Below are 18,436 nucleotides of genomic sequence, written 5' to 3'. Positions count from 1 at the left end.
TTTTGAGTCAGAGTCTCGCTCTGTCACCCAGGCTGGAGTGCAGTGGCATGATCTTGGCTCACTGCAAGCTCCATCTCCCAGGTTCACGCCATTCTCTTGCCTCAGCCCCCTGAGTAGCTGGGACTACAGGCGCCCACCACCACGCCCGGCTAATTTTTCGTATTTTTAGTAGAGACAGGGTTTCACTGTGTTAGCTGGGATGGTCTCGATCTCCTGACCTCGTGAACCACCCACCTCGGCCTCCCAAAGTGCTGGGATTACAGGCGTGAGTCACCACGCCCGGCCATAAAACTTCTTATTCTTTAATACATTACAGAGAATAAAGGACATAAAGAGGAGGAAGTACCATAGGTGAAATAGAAGTAGAATCTTCAGGCCAGGCGCAATGACTCACACTTGTAATCCCAGCACTTTGGGAGGCCAAGATAGGAGGACTGCTTGAGCCCAGGAGTTTGAAAACAGCCTGGCAACATAGTGAGACCCTGTCTCTGTAAAAAAAAAAAAAAAAAAAAAAAAAATTAAAATTAGCCAGGCATGGTTGCAGTATCCTGTAGTCCCAGCTACTAGGAGGCTTAGGCAGGAAGTTCATTTAAGCCTGAGAGGTAGAGGTTGCAATGAGCCATGATCATGCCATGCACTCCAGCCTGAGCAACAGGGCGAGACTCTGTCGCAAAAAATAATTAAATTAACAAAAAATTATAATCATATTTAATTTGCATTTAGAAACTTCTGAAAAGAAACTCATACTTACAATTTCCATAGCTTATGGGTTGTGACAAGGAATGGATAATGCTTTTTTCTTCCTTCCATATCTCAACAGGGCTCTCATTGTAATAAACATTTAACAAATATATTTTAAAAGAATTAATGATGCTAGCAATCATGCTGTATTTTTTTCAGAATAATAAGTGAAGCCCACTGAATCACATTTTAAAAACATGAGTCATTATCGGCTGGGTGTAGTGGCTCATGTCTGTAATCCCAGCACTTGTGGGGAGGCTGAAGCGGTTGGATCACCTGAGGTCAGGAGTTCGAGACCAGCCTGACTAACATGGAGAAACCCCATCTCTACTAAAAATACAAAATTAGCCGGGTGTGGTGGCACATGCCTGTAATCCCACCTACTCAGGAGGCTGAGGCAGGAGAATTGCTTGAACCTGGGAGGTGGAGGTTGCAGTGAGACGAGGTTGCAGTGAGACAAGGTCGCACCATTGCACTCTAGCCTGGGCAACAAGAGCAAAACTCCGTCTCAAAAAAAAACAAAAAACAAAAACCCATGAGTCATTATCAAAATTTGTCCAACCAGCAAAGTGGCTGTCATACTGACCTTAATCTAACATGTTTACAAAGTCATCTTACCATGTTTACCTTTATGTTAAGCTTTAGTTCGACCAGGCACAGTGGCTCACGACTGTAATCCCAGCACTTTGGAAGGCCGAGGCGGGTGGATCACCTGAGGTCGAGAGTTCAAGAGCAGCCTGGCCAAAATGGAGAAACCCCATCTCTACTAAAAATACAAAATTAGCCGGGCGTGGTGGTGCATGCCTGTAATCCCAGGTACTCAGGAGACTGAGGCAGGAGAATCGCTTGAACCTAGGAGGCGGAGGTTGTGGTGAGCCAAGATGGTGCCATTGTACTCTAGCCTGGGCAACAAGAGTGAAACTCCGTCTCAAAAAAAAAGAAAAAAAAGATTTAGTTTACCCCCAGGAATCCTTTTCAGACTTTGTTAGAAGTCCACTGGTACATATATTCCCATCTTCATTAAGAGACAAAGATCAGGTATAAGGAGTGTATGCAAGGACCTCTGTCTATTCTCTAGCAAACAAAATGGTTGCAAAGAAATGGGTCCCTTCTCATGATCTCAGAAATAAATTCACTACCATAAGACGATATAGTCTTATATCATCTGAGCTGGTATTCATCTGTGTATATTTATGATTATATTTGAATGGGCTTCTAGGTTTCTCTAACTTTTCTATTTATGTAGGAAAAGGAATTCTCCTCTGCCCAAGAAGGTCAGACCCAGGGCCAGTAACCAAAGATAGTACCTGAGGCAGTTGGTGGCATCTATTACTCTGCCCAAAAATGCTTGTCTTTCTCTTTCAACTATTCTCTTAGCCCTAATTTTTTTTTTTTTTTTTTTTTTTTGAGATGGAATCTCACCCTGTCACCCAGGCTGGAGTGCAGTGGCACGATCTCAGCCCACTGCAACCTCCACCTCCCGGGTTCAAGCGATTTTCCTGCCTTAGCCGCCCGAGTAGCTGGAATTACAGGCATGTGCCACCACGCCCGGCTAATTTTTGCATTTTTAGTAAACACAGTGTTTCACCATCTTGGCCTTGGCCAGGCTGGTCTCGAACTCCTGACCTTGTGATCCACCCACCTCAGCCTCCCAAAGTGCTGGGATTACAGGCATGAGCCACCACGCACAGCACTCTTAGCCCTAATTCTTTGTTTTCCTTGAACTTTTCTACTTACTTCTCTACCTCCATTCCCCTTGCCTTCCTTTTCTTCTGTCTAACCTCATCTGTCTTGTTCACAGAAATCTTCCCCCTCCCAGCTTGGTCCTATCTCCTTGCCTTACTGGGCAGGTCTTGAAGCAGTGCTGGGACCACCAGCTGGCATGGAGCATGGGAGTTGTATGTTAGAGCAGGAAGAGCCTCCAACAGGGATTCCTAAACCAGGGTCCATGAATGAGCTTCAGATGTTCTGTGAACCCCTAGTAATTATACACAAAATTCGGTGATGATATGATTTGGCTGTGTCCCCACCTAAATTTCATCTTGAATTCCCACGTGTTGTGGGAAGGACCCAGTAGGAGGTAGTTGAATCATGGGGGCAAGTCTTTCCTGTGCTGTTCTGATAGTTATTATAAGAGGGAGTTTTCCTGCACAAACTCTGTTTGCTTGCTGCCATCCATGTAAGACGTGACTTGCTCCTCCTTGCCTTCTGCCATGATTGTGAGGCTTCCCCAGCCACATGGAACAGTAAGTTCAATTAAACCTCTTTCTTTTGTAAATTGCCCAGTCTTGGGTATGTCTTTATCAGCAGTGTGAAAACAGACTAATACAGGGATTTTCAATGACTGTCATCAGTATGGAACTTTGGAGAGTTCCATATTGTTGAATACAGTGAGTGCTAAGTTTCTCCTCAAAGAATCAGTATGTCAGTATGTTCAGTTCTTTGTTCCCCATTTTAAAGTTTAACTTCCTTGTTCTCCTTGCCCCTAGTTTTAGTAAACAACATTTTCCACCACTTCTGTTCACATCTGTTCCCCTGGTTACTTGCTCAGACCTGAATCATTCTGAGTCACCTGTTCTGTAACTGCCCTTCCTGCAAAACTACTCACCCCACCACTCTGGCTCATACCCCTACTCTCTTTAAAATAGTCAATCGGATTTAGCTTAGACTATGTGGTCCAATCCTAGCCAATAGGGGAACAACACAGCAGTAGGGGCTACCTACATCAGGAATAAAACCCCTTCCCCTCCCTTGTTCAGGTGTGCTCTCACCATTGCTCCATCTGCGAGACACACCCTTCTATAGAAGTAAAATTGCCTTGCTGAGAAAATTAAAATTGTGTTCGAGTGCTGTTTCTTTTGCAGCACCAAAAATATATTTGTAACACATATCAACATGAGAACAGACCAATACAGTAAATTGGTATCAGTAGAGTAGGGCATTGCTGAAAAGATACCTGAAAATATGGAAGTGACTTTAGAACTGGGTAAGAGGCAGAGGTTGGAACATTTGGGAGGCCTTAGAAGAAGACAGGAAAATGGGGGAAAGTTTGGAACTTCCTAGAGACTTGTTGAATGGCTTTAACCAAAAGCCTGATAGTGATATATACAATGAAGTCCAGGTTGAGGTGGATTCAGATGGAGATGAGGAACTTGTTGGAAACTGGAGCAAAGGTGACTCTTGTTATATTTTAGCAAAGAGACTAGCAGCATTTTGCCCCTGCCCTAGAAGTTTGTGGAACTTTGGACTTGAGAGAGATGATTTAGGGTATCTGGTGGCAGAAATTTTTAAGCAGCAAAACATTCAAGGCTGGGCGTGGTAGCTCACGCCTGTAATCTCGGCAGTTTGGGAGGCTGAGGCGAGCAGATCACGAGGTCAGGAGATGGAGACCATCCTGGCTAACACAGTGAAACCCCGTCTCTACCAAAAATACAAAAAATTAGCCAGGTGTGGTGGCGGGCACCTGTAGTCCCAGCTACTCAGGAGGCTGAGGCAGGAGAATGGCATGAACCTGGGAGGCAGAGCTTGCAGTGAACAGAGATTGCGCCACTGCACTCCAGCCTGGGCGACAGAGCAAGACTCCATCTCAAAAAAAAAAAAAGAAAGCATCCAAGAGGTGACTTGGGTACTGTTATAGGCATTCAGTTTTGGCCAGGTGCAGTGGCTCACGGCTGTAATCCCAGCACTTTGGGAGGCCAAAGCGGGTGAATCACCTGAGGTCACCAGTTGGAGACCAGCCTAACCAATATGGAGAAACTTCATCTCTACTAAAGATACAAAATTAGCCAGGCATGGTGGCACATGCCTGTAATCTCAGCTACTCAGGAGGCTGAGGCAGGAGAATCGTTTGAACCCAGGAGGCGGAGGTTGCGGTGAGCTGAGATGGTGCCATTGCACTCCAGCCTGGGCAACAGGAGTGAAACTCCGTCTCAAAAAAATAAAAAATAAAAAATAAATAAAGGCATTCAATTTTAAAAGGAAAGCAGAGCATAAAAGTTTCAGAAAATTTGCACCCTGACAATGTGATAGAAAAGAAAAACCCATTTTCTGGGGAGAAATTCAAGCTGGCTGCAGAAATTTGCATAAGTAACGAGGAGCCAAATGTTAATCCCCAAGACAATAGGGAAAATGTCTCCAGGGCATGTCAGAGTTCTTCACGGCAGCCCCTCACATCACAGGCCAGAGACCTAGGAGAAAATGGTTTAGTGGACTGGGCCCAGGGTCCCTGTGCTGTCTGCAGTCTATGGACTTGGTGCACCACGTCACAGCCACTCCAGCCGCGACTAAAAGGGGCCAAGGTACAGCTCGCGCTCTTGCTTCAGTGGGTGGAAACCCAAAGCCTTGGCAGCTTCCACATGATATCGAGCCTGCAGGTACACAGAAGTCAAGAATTAATGTTTGGGAACCTCGGCCTAGATTTCAGAAGATGTATGGAAATGCCTGGATGCCCGGGGAAAAGTTTGCTGCAGGGGCAAAGCCTTCATGGGGAACCTCTGCTAGGGCAGTGCGAAAGGGAAATGTGAGGTTGGAGCCCCCACACAGAGTCCCTACTGGGGTACTGCCTAGTGGAGCTGTGAGAAGAGGGCCACGGTCTTCCAGACCCTAGAATGGTAGATCCACAAACAGCTTGCACTGTGCACCTGGAAAAGCCACAGACACTCAATGCCAGCCCATGAAAGCAGCCAGGAGGGGGATATACCCTGCAAAGCCACAGGGGCAGAGCTGCCCAAGACTGTGGGAACCCACCTCTTGCATCAGCCTGAACTGGATGTGAGACATGGAGTCAAAGGAGATCATTTTGGAGCTTTAACATTTCACTGCCCTGATGGATTTCAGACTTACACAGGGCCTGTAGGCCCTTTGTGTTGGCCAGTGTTTCCCATTTGGAATGGCTGTATTTACCCAATGCCTATACCCCCATTGTATCTAGGAAGTAACTAGCTTGCTTTTGATTTTACAGGTGAATAGGCCCAGAAGGACTTGCCTTGTCTTGCATGAGTCTTTGGACTGTGAACTTTTGAGTTAATGCTGAAATGAGTTAAGATTTTGGGGGACTGTTGGGAAGGTATGACTGGTTTTGAAATGTGAGGACACGAGATTTGGGAGGGGCCAGGGACAGAATGATATGGTTTGGCTATGTCCCCACCTAAATCTCATCTTTAATTCCCACATGTCGTGGGAGGGATCTGGTGAGAGGTAACTGAATCATGGGAGGAGGTCTTTCCCATGCTGTTCTTGTGATAGTGAGTAAGTCTTACGAGATCTGATGGTTTTTATAAGGGGGAGCTTTCCTGCACAAACTCTGTTTGCTTGTTGCCAACTGTGTAAGACCTGACTTGCTCTTCCTTGCCTTCTGCTATGATTGTGAGGCTTCTCCAGCCACGTAAACTGTAAGTCCAATTAAACCTCTTTCTTTTATAACATTCCCAGTCTTAGATATCTTTATCAGCAGTGTAAAAATGGACTAATACAGGTGGTATGTGCTACTTTACATTATTATTAGAGCAGTCTCCATTATGTTATTCAAAGTCTCAAGAAATTTAAAGACCCAGAAAAGGTAACAGCTATTAGCTTTGGATTATCAGGTAAAGTAAATGCTACCACTTTAAGTTGCTGATCTGGGGAAACCATGTGACTCTTAACAGATGAGCTTTTCTAGGAAATATCTGCTTCTATTTCCTAAACTAAGCAAGCTTACAGACTGCCAACAGCTCATTAGGACTGGCTATTGAATGATAGTCAATCCAATATCAATATCAGGGCTAAAGAGCCAAAGGTGTGAACCTTGAACATAAATCAGAAGGAAAGGGGATGGAGTTGTGCAGATGAATATTGACATTGTTATATTGTTCAAGGCACTGGGAATATAGTGGTGATAAAACAGACCGAATTCCCTAATTTCATGGAGCTTCTATTCTTGTATGGGAAAAAACAATAAGCAAAAAAAGAAATAAATAAGCTCAGAGATTCCTAAATGCTATGAATAACATAATACAGGGTAATATAACATGAATTTAGGGAGGCAACATCAGATAAGATGGTCAGGAGAGGACCTTCCCAAAGCTCACATTTGGGGTTAGTCTTGAGTGATGAGAAGCCAAATATACAAATATCCAAATTGCTCTGGGAAAGAGCAATTGGAAGAGGTGAGAAGGAGGGAGCCACTGGCACAAAGGGCTTGAGTGCAGATAATTTGAAGGAAAGAAAGCCAGAGAGACTGGAACATAATGAGCAAGAGAAAGAGTATACAAAAATAAAATCAGAGTGGGGAGCAGAGACCAGATAGCGTATGAACTTTTGTAAGTTCATACTTACAAAGTAAGGCATTTGGATTTTATTCTAATTGCATTGGCAGTCCCCTGGATGATGCTAATTAGGAGAATGACATTGCACATTGATCCGACACACATTTTTGACCACCTAGTATATGCCAGGCACTTTCTAGTCACTAGTAGATATACCAGCTATACCAGCAGTGGATGTGCCAGGCATGGTCTCTGCTGTCATGGAACTCACATCCTAGTGAAACATACATGAACACAGCAAGAAGTCAATGTCAGGAAGTAATAAGTTTTACAAAGAAAACAAAGCACAAAGGTGTGATGGAAAGTGACCTGAAAGTTACTTTAGATGGAGTGGTCATGAATGACACATGGAGGACGGACATGTAAGCTCTGACATAAGTGGTAAGAGGGAGTAAGTCACATGAGGCCAGGCAGAAGAAACCGTCAATCCAAAGGCTGTGAGGCATGAAAGTGCCTAGAATGTTTGAGGGATAAGAACTGAAGTCAAGGCCAGGTGCGGTGGCTTACGCGTGTAATCTCAGCACTTTGGGAGGCTGAGGGGGGCATATTACCTGAGGTCAGGAGTTTAAGACCAGCCTGACCAACATGGAGAAACCCTGTCTCTACTCAAAATACAGAATTAGCTGGGGTGTGGTGGTGCATGCCTGTAACCCCAGCTACTTGGGAGGCTGAGGCAGGATAATTGCTTGAACCTGGGAGATGGAAGTTGTAGTGAGCTGAGATCATGCCATTACACTCCAGCCTGGCAACAAGAGCGAAACTCAGTCTCAAAAAAAAAAAAAAAAAAAAGAACTGAAGTCAGTGTGGCAAGAGGGACCGTGGCATAAAGCCAAGGTCAAGGAGGTAGGTAGGTTTTAGATTAGTGAAGAATGAATTGCAGGGGTGGGAGTGGGGTTAAATGCAAGCAGGAAGAATCCTAAAGGCATGATACGGTAGCTTAGGCCGGAAATGATGGTAACTTGGACAAGGACAGAAGTACTAGGCATGGTGTAAAATGATTAGTTAGCTTCATGACATTTTTGGAGGTGAAGTCAGAGCTCATTTCTGGAATCTTCTCTTTTCTAACTAAATATGTGGTGTTGATGTTTAATGAGATGGAGAAAATATCCTTTGTAAGATAAATACTATCACTCCCATTTTACACGTGAGGAAACTAGGGTTCAACAAGTATAATTCCAAAGCATATGCTTTTTCTACCACATTTTCACCAGGAGTGAGAGCTACCTAAATATGATTGATCGTTTGGAAAAAAGAACATATAAGGCAAAGTCAAAGAAGTAGCCTCCCAGCATATGTACAGTCTGTGTGTGTGCATGTATGTGTATGTGCCCTTGTGTATACCTGTGTTCTGACAATCTTGGTGAGAAAGGTGGCAGAAACAACTCTCCTATGGTCTTATCCCTTCCTTTCTCTTCATCTATGGAGGGAGATGATAGTGGAAAATGAGAAAACCTTGGACTTAAGACTAGCTTGTGCTGGTGAAGAATGAACTAGCTAGAATGAACATTGGTGTACTGAGGTTGACAATGGAACAAAAAGTCCTGACTTAGCAACTCAAATGTTTATCATCTATGATGTTAAACACAGTGCAGAAAAGATTTTCAGTCACATGGCAATTTACCACCAGAGTCCTAGACACAAGCACAAGGTGAACAGCAGAGCCTAGTGCTTAGAGATCAAGCAGACCCTGGCTCTGAAACTCACCAGTTTTGTGACCTTGGCCAAGTAAGTTAACTTATCTGAAACCTCATTTTCACAACTGTTCAGATTGTGGTTAGTTTGAAATCAGATCATGATGAATGTTAAGCATTTAGTATAGTGCCTGATAGAGAATAAACATTCAATAAATGGCCAATTTTCTGATTCCTTCCATTACTCTTGGGTGGTTTCTTCTGGAACTGTATTATTTCCCTTTTGTTCTTCCCTGCCTTGGAGACTACTAATAAAATTATACTTTTCTTTCATGATTCCTAAATCTCACAACCCATTCAGGTAGTAACTGCCTGTATAGTTTCTCTGTCTAGCCTCCATACCACACTTCCTTTCAGTTGAGACTGTTCCTGTTCATATTTAACTAAAGCAATTTATCTTACGGTATAGATAAAATATACATGTAAGCCCCTGAGATAGTTGTAGAATCCCAAAAGGGAGTTTTATTTTAGGGAATCCCAGTTGTCACTACATCAATTATCTACTGTTGTATACCAAACTGTCCCAAATTACTGACTTCAAAGCATAACCATTTGTAATTGCTTACAAATCTACAGATCAGCTAGCTGCTTCTGCTGAACTGGGTCATGATGAGCTGAATGTAGCTGTGCTTATTAAGACAGCCAGAAGGTGGGCTGGCACCTGCCTGGTTAAAGATGGCCTCACTTACATGCCTGACAGTTGGCTAGCTATGCGTTTGTCTGGGGCTCCGACAGTGATTGGCTCCTGCATTTCTCAACATCTATCACTCTAGCTTAGACTTTCTTACGCAGGAGAGACAGAGTTCCGAGAGACAGTGAAAGTGCAAAATGTCTTTAGAGTCCTAAGCTTGGAACTGGAACATATCCATAGCATTCTATCAATAAAAGGAAGTCCCAAAGCCACCCAAGATTCAAAGATTGGAAAATGGACACCACCGATACCATCTCTTGAAGATAGCAGCTACAAAATCACATTGCAAAGGAAGGGGTGAAGAATTGGAAACATTGGCCAGGCGTGGTGGCTCACACCCATAATCCCAGCAGTTTCAACTTCCCAAGACCTCCCTTTGCAGGGCCGAGGTGGGTGAATCACTTGAGGTCAGGAGTTCAAGACCAGCCTGGCCAAGATGCTAAGACCCTATCTCTACTAAAAAATACAAAAAGTAGTCAGGTGTGGTGGCAGGCACCTGTAATCCCAGCTACTCGGGAGGCTGAGTCTGGAGAATTGCTTGAACCCGGGAGACGGAGGATGCAGTGAGCCAAGATCCCGCCACTGCATTCCAGCCTGGGTGACAGAACAAGGCTCCATCTCAAAAAAAAAAAAAAAAGAACTGGTAACATTTTTTGAAATTCACAATCAGAATGGACCCTTGACCTGTGGCATTCTGATTGCCCTTGCTTACCCCAAGTATCCTTCCCCCCTTCTCTAGTCAGTCAATATGTGAAATTCAGCCTACTTCGGTTTGCCCCAGTAATATTAGCCAGGCTGCTGTGCTTCCCTCAAGTCCAGCTTCTCTGAATTACTATAATTTTGGAGCCCTGAACACTTCTTTTCCCCTATGAAAGTGAAAAGTTGAAGGAGTCGGGAGAGGAGACGTTCGAAAGGCACTGTGGCTGGAGCAAACAAGTTAACCTCTTATTTCCAGGTGACTCTCCTCCCTTAGGACTCTCCAGCCTTCTTTTCCTCCATCTTTAGTACTTGTATATGAAAAAGATCAATAGAAACTGTAGCCAGTAAGAAAGCATTCCACTTTCTACATTTAAAAGGAAAATGTGTGGCTGGCAGGCCCAACTAGTTGTATACCCCTAACACACATTCTTCCTTACAAATCGCAATTTAGTTTAACAGCAATGTACCCAGAGAACTAACTTAATTTCCCAGGCTTCCTTGCATTTAGGTGTGATCATGTGTCTTAGTTCTGGGCAATGCAATCTGAGAAGCAGTTTCTTGGGCTGAACTTCTGGGAAAGCTATTTTTTCTTTTTTTTAAGTGGTAAAAATGGACAGACTCCACATGTTCATGCCTTTTGCCCTTTTCTTTCGTATTGCTGCCTGGGGCATAAATGTGATATCTGAAAATAAAATAGTCATCTTCAGATCAGAAGAATTAAAGGTGCCATTAGGGATGAAAGAAGAGGAAACTAAAAATGGCTTGGATCCTTCATTTCAAGAAAAACTACATGGATTTCCAAACAATGTGTAAAACCGTATCAGTCCTTGACCACCCACCTCTGGACTTATTATATAAGAACAATAATTATCTATTTCCTGAAAAAACTGTGATTGTTCTACTAATACTTGTACCCAAACACTATTTTAACCAACATGGCAACTGAAGTTGATCACAAGAGTACAAATTGATATTAGTAATACAAGTGACTCAAAGAAAAAATAAAGAATTCATTTTCCTGCCCCAAAACAAGCTATCATTAAGAGTATGTTGCTGCCAGGCATGGCTGCTCACACCTGTAATCCCACTTTGGGAAGTTGGGGCAAGAGGATTGTTTGGGCACGCGAGTTCAGGACCAGTCTGTGCAACATAGCAAGATCTCAATCTCTACAAGAAATACAAAAATTAGCTGGGCATGGTGGCACATGCCTGTGGTTCCAGCTACTCAGAAGGCTGAGGTGGGAGGATCATCTGAGCCTAGGAGGTTGAGGCTGCAGTGAGTCACGATTGTACCGTGGCACTCCACCCTGTTTAGCCGGGCGAGGTGGCGGGCGCCTGTAGTCCCAGCTACTCGGGAAGCTGAGGCAGGAGAATGGCGTAAACCAGGGAGGCGGAGCTTGCAGCGAACTGAGATCCGGCCACAGCACTCCAGCCCGGGCGACAGAGCGAGACTCCGTCTCAAAAAAAAAAAAAAAAAAAAAGAGTATGTCACTTCTCCCTGGTTCATCAGCTCTGGGCAGGAGATGAGAATCATGTAAAAGGAAGGAAAATCTTGCAGTAGCTATGTGGATGGGGTAAAGAGATGTCAAGAGAAAGGAAGGACTGGTAAGCCATTCTATAGATGTCTACCTTATCAAAGCTTTTCTCTGAATATCACACTGAAAAGTCAGCTGGAAACTGACTAAATTCATCATTCTCCTCTTGTACTTCTTTCTTATCTTTTTTGTTTTGTTTGGTTTTAAATATTATGCATCACCAAAGCCTACAAACTTCCTTATCTGTTATCTAAATTAAGGTCATCACTACCTAATCATTCAGCTTAGTCAAAAAATGTTTTCTTCTCCTTCAACCCCACAGCCACTTGACCACCAAATCCTCTTGAGAGTACCTCTTTAACTCAGAGGCATATGTGGATGAGGAAGACAGACGTATAAAGACAATTATAAATCACTGCTCAAGAAATCTTGGTGTCTCATCGTCTCTCATCTGGATAACCATATCAATTTCCCAGTCCCCAGTATGCCCACATCCTCAACTTCAATCTAAAATACTGACAAAATTGTATTTCTGAAACCCAACACTTTTCTTGTCGCTCTCTTGTTCTAGGATACCTGGAAGCTTTGTGTTTGTTTGCATGCCATTGTAGGACTTCGGAAATCTGTCCTCAGGCTGGTCTCCAGCCTTATTTCTTATTACTACTTCTACATGAACTTCTGTTTCCCATGTGTGCCATGCACTTGCATAAGTCTATGAATTTGTATGTGCTATACCAAAAATACAGTCAGTAGTATCAGACCCATAATGCAAGTGGCCCAAATATTTTTCTGTCTCCTCTCATTGGCTAAATCCAGCTCAAATTCCTTTCTGACTATTCCAGGCAAATGAATTGCTAATTATTTTGGTCCCTCTGCAGACTGTTCATATAACTCTTTGTTTATGGATATCTGCCCGTGGACAGTGAATACCTTGAGAGGAGCTTCAGGGACTGGTTGGCTGGCACATGGAAACATCTGAGTACATCGAAGAAAGAGGAAAGAAGAGGAGAGAATTCCTACTACAGATTTTTTTCTTTTTATTATTTATTTATTTAAAAATAATTTTTTCTGAGACAGAGTCTCACTCTGTCACCAGGCTGGAGTACAGTGGCACTATCTCAGCTCACTGCAACCTCTGCCTCCCGGGTTCAAGTGATTCTCCTGCCTCAGCCTCCCAAGTAGCTGGGACTACAGGTGCATTCCATCAAGCCCAGCTAATTTTTGTATTTTTAGTACAGATGGGGTTTCACCATGTTGGTCAGGCTGGTCTTGAACTCCTGACGTCGTGATCCTCCTGCCTCAGCCTCCCAAAGTGCTGGGATTACAGGTGTGAGCCACCACACCTGGCCATTTTTCTTTCTTTCTTTCTTTCTTTCTTTCTTTCTTTCTTTCTTTCTTTCTTTCTTTCTTTCTTTCTTTCTTTCTTTCTTTCTTTCTTTTTTTTAAAAAAAACTTATTGCCATAATTAACATTAAGTCGAGTCTGTATCTTCTCGTACAAAGTGAAGTATTTTCAGAATATTTTTGGTGGAAGGGGTTCATGCTTCAGAAAAGGGCAAGGCTACAGAGACATCTAAGATCCTTTCTAGCTCCAACATTCTGTACAGCTTTTGTAAACTGCTGTATCAAAATATTTTAAAATAAAAAATTAGTAGAGCTCAATTATAGAACCAATTGACTGAAATCTTTTCGTTACTTTGAATTTATATATAGATAAAAGTAAAGAATAATTACTGGGCACCGTGGCTCACGCCTATAATCCCAGCACTTTGGGAGGCCGAGGCGGGTGGATTGCCTGAGGCCAAGAGTTCAATACCAGCCTAGCCAACATGGTGAAACCCCGTCTCTATTAAAAATACAAAAATTAGCTAGGCATGGTGGTGAACGCCTGTAATCCCAGCTACCTGGGAGGCTGAGGCAGGAGAATCGTTTGAACCTGGAAGACAGAGGTTGCAGTGAGCCAAGATTGAGCCACTGCACTCCAGCCTGGGTGTCAGAGCAAGACTGTCTCAAAAAGCAAAAACAAAAACGAGAATAATCGATGAATTCTACATTCTCGAATTAGCACTTTGGATTTCAACAAATTTTAAGGCAGCATAAAATAATTTAATAGACTAAATAATGATGATAAAATGATGGAAAGTTTTATGTTTCTCTTCATTACATCACGTTTTGTAAAGTCAATAGCAAATACATAAGTTCATAGCAACCATCTTTTGTAAATCAATATCAAGTACCTACATTAGTTGGGATTAAAGAATTATTTTATCTGACACTTCCCCAAATTATGATGTAGCTGACAGCAAGACAGTACTTATCAAATAGATCAAAATATAGTGAGAGAATATGACTTCATGATTTTTCCTAGATTTAGTTATTCTTGTCTGGACAAACTGGGAGTGAAATATAGATGAGAACTGCAACACATAAACATATAACACCTTACTGCCTCCCATACAAAACTTATCTTTCTTTATCCTGTGCCAATACATGAAAGCTCATGCTCTATAATGGAGGCTTTTTTATGAACAGAAGAACTGAAATTCGTTTGTCCTTTTTACTATAAAGCAAGACCCATCTGGCTGAGTGTGGTGACTGACACCTGTAATCCCAGCAGTTTGGGAGGCTGAGGCTGGTGGATCATGAGGTCAGGAGTTCAGGACCAGCCTGGTCAAGATGGTGAAACCCTCATCTCTACTAAAAACACAAAAATTAGCCGGGTGTGGTGGCAGGTGCCTGTAATCCCAGCTACTCCAGAGGCTGAGGCTGCAGAATCGCTTGAAACACGGCAGGTAGAGCGGTGGAGTGGGGCGGGGGTTGCAGTGAGCCAAGATTGCACCACTGCACTCCAGCCTGGGTGACAGAGTGAGGCTCTGTCTCAAAAAAAAAAAAAAAAAAAAAAAAAAAAAAAAGTCCCGTCAAGCTCAATTCTCCAAGGACACAAAGAAAAAGCAGCTCTAGATTTCTACCTCTGGTTATGGCAGACCAGCTCGTGTCAGTCAATTGTTACTGACAATAACAACTAGAAAGGGTTAAATTTAAAAATACATATTTTTGAAGGTATTTGAGAATTACAAAGTCGGTGAAGACCTATGGCCCTAAGATCCAGGAGAGAAGGGGAGTCCAGAGAGGTAAGCCTCACTTTCAGTCTGTTTTTCTCTGAGTCATTTGCTGATTTTTAAGTGGCTGTGAAGAGTCACAAAGTCAGGTAGATAAACATTATATTGAAGGGCCGCTAAGAAGGAGGGTTTCTTTCCTTTTTTTTTTTTTTTTTTTTTTTGAGACGGAGTCTCGCTCTATTGCCCAGGCTGGAGTGCAGTGGCGCCATCTTGGCTCACCGCAACCTCTGCCTCCGGGGTTCAAGCAATTCTCCTGCCTCAGCCTCGTGAGTAGCTGGGATTACAGGCACGCAGCACCATGCCCAGCTAATTTTTGTATTTTTAGCAGAGACGGGGTTTCACCCTGTTGGCCAGAATGGTCTCCATCTCCTGACCTTGTGATCCACCCGCCTTGGCCTCCCAAAGTGCTGAGATTACAGGTACGAGCCACCGTGCCCGGCCAGGAGAGTTTCTTACATTCACCGCTGCTGCATTAAGAATAGAGATGAACCAAAAAATGAAATAAGCCTCATAAACCCTAAAATCCAGATTCTAATTAGCAAAATTCTAGACTGGATTAAATCGACCTGATCTGGCCGGGAGTGATGGCTCACGCCTGTAATCCCAGCACTTTGGGAGGCTGAGGCAGGTGGATCACTTGAGGTCAGGAGTTCGAGACCAGCCTGGCCAACATGGTGAAACCCCATCTCTACGAAATATACAAAAATTAGCCAGCCGTGGTGGCGCATAATCCAAGCTACTCAGGAGGCTGAGACAGGAGAATCGCTTGAATCCGGGAGGTGGAAGCTGCAGTGAGTGAAGATCGGGCGGCTGTACTCCAGCCTGGGCAACAGAGCGAGATGCATCTCAAAAAAAAAAAATTTACCTGATTCTGCTTATCTGTCTCTCAGAAGTGATAACACTGATAACAAACCCTGGTGGTGATATCTAGAAGGAGATAACATCAACCTGGATCTTAAATTATCTCCAGAATTTTCCACATACAATATTCATTATTATCAAAAAATTAGTACACATATGAGTAAACATGTGAAATAAACAAAACAAAACAAAAAAAGAAAGAAAAAATAGTACTGTCAGACCCACATGGAAAAGGCCCAGATATTGGAATTATTACATGTGGACTTCAACTGTCATGTTTATGTTCCAGAAAAATAGAAAAAATATGGAGAATTTCAGCAGAGAATTATAATCTATAATAAAATAAACAAAAAGATATTCTGGAATTGAACAATCTAATAACTAAAATTAAGAAAGTGGAGGGTTCTGTTTTTCAGCTTTGGAACCGCCCCCCCCCGCCCCCGTCTCTGTACAGGGGAGCTTCTATGGAGCCCCCTCCCTCTGTCTCTGGACAGGGGAGCTTCTTCTTTCTTTCTTTCCCATTAAACTCTTTGCTCCTGAAAACTACTCCATGTGTGTTTGTGTCGTTTTTTCTAATTTGACTCTAGACGAAGAACCAGGTGTTCCTCCACTCATCAGAGCCGTTATCAGTTCGGTGCGTTGGTTGGGAATCTGAGGTAGAGCCTTTGTCAGAGTGTTACAGGAATAGGCTCTTGGATACATCACACTCCAGTCAAAGCCTAGAAAGCTGAGGGAGCAACCCCTGACAGCCAGAGGAACGACTTGAATATCAGTGCGAAGAAATAGGAGACCCTAAACTGAAAATCACAAAAGATAAGTAATGGAAAGCAATCAAACTCCAAATGGTGCTGCAAACTGAACCACGCATGAACACGCTGTTCTTCTGAGGACCCTTAGATTTACCTCAGGAGAAGCCCTAGCTACTGTTCCCCATTCATATCAGTATCATTTTGCATTCCCACGAGAAATGTATCACTTTAATTTGCATTTCTTTAATTAACAATATTCATGGCTGTGCGTGGTGGCTTACACCTGTAATCCCAGCACTTTGGGAGACCGAGGTAGGTGGATAACTTGAGGTCAGGAGTTTGAGACTAGCCTGGCTAACATGGTGAAACCCTGTCTCTACTAAAAATGCAAAAAATTAGCTGGGCATGGTGGTTGGCGCCTGTAGTCCCAGCTATTTGGGAGGCTGAGGCAGGAGAATCACTTGAGCCCAGCCAGTATGCAGAGGTTGCAGTGAGCTGAGATCATGCCACTGCACTCCAGCCTGGACGACAGAGCTAGAGACTCTATCTCCAAAAAATCCAACCCCTCCCCCCAAAAAAATTCATTCAACAAACATTTATTTGCACATTATGTACCAGGCTATCATAGGCATTAGAGATACAGCTTTAAACAAAACAGACAACATTGACCATCCTGGAGCACACATTCTAGTAATAATAAACAAATGTAAACAAATTTGTAAATAGCATGTTAGATTGTAAAAGGTACCCTGGAGAAAAAACTATAAGGAGAAAAATAAAAATGTATATGGGGTCAATTAAAAAACAAAGCAGCTCTTTTTCTGGCTGGAACCATGGAGGGTGTAGAAGAGAAGAAGAAGAAGGTTCCTGCTGTGCCAGAAGCCCTTAAGAAAAAGCGAAGGAATTTCACAGAGCTGAAGATCAAGTGCCTGAGAAAGAAGTTTGCCCAAAAGATGCTTCGAAAGGCAAGGAGGAAGCTTATCCATGAAAAAGCGAAGCACTATCACAAGGAATATAGGCAGATGTACAGAACTGAAATTCGAATGGCGAGGATGGCAAGAAAAGCTGGCAACTTCTATGTACCTGCTGAACCCAAACTGACGTTTGTCATCAGAATCAGAGGTATCTATGGCGTGAGCCCAAAGGTCCGAAAGGTATTGCAGCTTCTTCGCCTTCGTCAAATCTTCAAGGGAATCTTTGTGAAGCTCAACAAGGCTTCGATTAACGTGCTGAGGATTGTAGAGCCATATATTGCATGGGGGCACCCCAATCTGAAGTCAGTAAATGAGCTAATTTACAAGCGTGGCTATGGCAAAATCAATAAGAAGTGAATTGCTTTGACAGATAACGCTTTGATTGCTCGATCTCTTGGTAAATATGGTATCATCTGCATGGAGGATCTGACTCATGAGATCTATACTGTTGGATAATGCTTCAAAGAGGCAAATAACTTCCTGTGGCCCTTCAAATTATCTTCTCCACGAGGTGGAATGAAGAAAAAGACCACCCATTTTGTAGAAGGTGGAGATGCTGGCAACAGGGAGAACCAGATCAACAGGCTTATTAGAAGAATGAACTAAGGTGTCTAGCATGATTATTTTTCTAAGCTGGTCAGTTAATAAACAGTACCTGCTCTCAAATTGAAAAAAAAAAAAAAACAAAGCAAAACAAAAAAAAAAGGTGGGCCAGGCATGGTGGCTCACGCCTGTTATCCCAGCACTTTGTGAGGCTGAGGTGGGTAGATTGCTTGAGCCCAGGAGTTCAAGATCAGCCTGGGTAACATGGTGAAACCCCATCTCTACCCCAAATAAGCTAGGTGTGGTGGTGCGCACCTGTGGTCCCAGCTACTCCAGAAGCTGAGGTGGGAAGATTACTGGAGTCTGGGAAGTTGAGGCTGCAGTGAGCCATGATCATGCCGCTGCACCATAACCTGGGTGACAGAGTGAGACCTTGCCTCAAAAAAAAAAAAAAAAAAAAAAAAAGAGTGTGGCTGGGCATGGTGGCTTATACTTGTAATCCCAGTGCTTTGGGAGGCAAAGGCCAGAG

At 43.3% G+C, this 18,436-nt stretch overlaps 1 pseudogene; it reads left to right on the top strand.

Annotated features, from left to right (window-relative positions):
* The first annotated feature begins 17,223 nt into the window (after positions 1-17,223).
* On the top strand, positions 17,224-18,017 carry LOC104670171 (annotated as a pseudogene).
* The last annotated feature ends 419 nt before the right edge of the window (positions 18,018-18,436 follow it).

This window comes from Rhinopithecus roxellana, chromosome 8, assembly GCF_007565055.1.
Source record: "Rhinopithecus roxellana isolate Shanxi Qingling chromosome 8, ASM756505v1, whole genome shotgun sequence".
Taxonomy (NCBI): Eukaryota; Metazoa; Chordata; class Mammalia; order Primates; family Cercopithecidae; genus Rhinopithecus; species Rhinopithecus roxellana.
The sequence above is the reverse complement of the archived record's forward strand: the minus strand, read 5'-3'. Positions and strand labels throughout refer to the sequence as shown.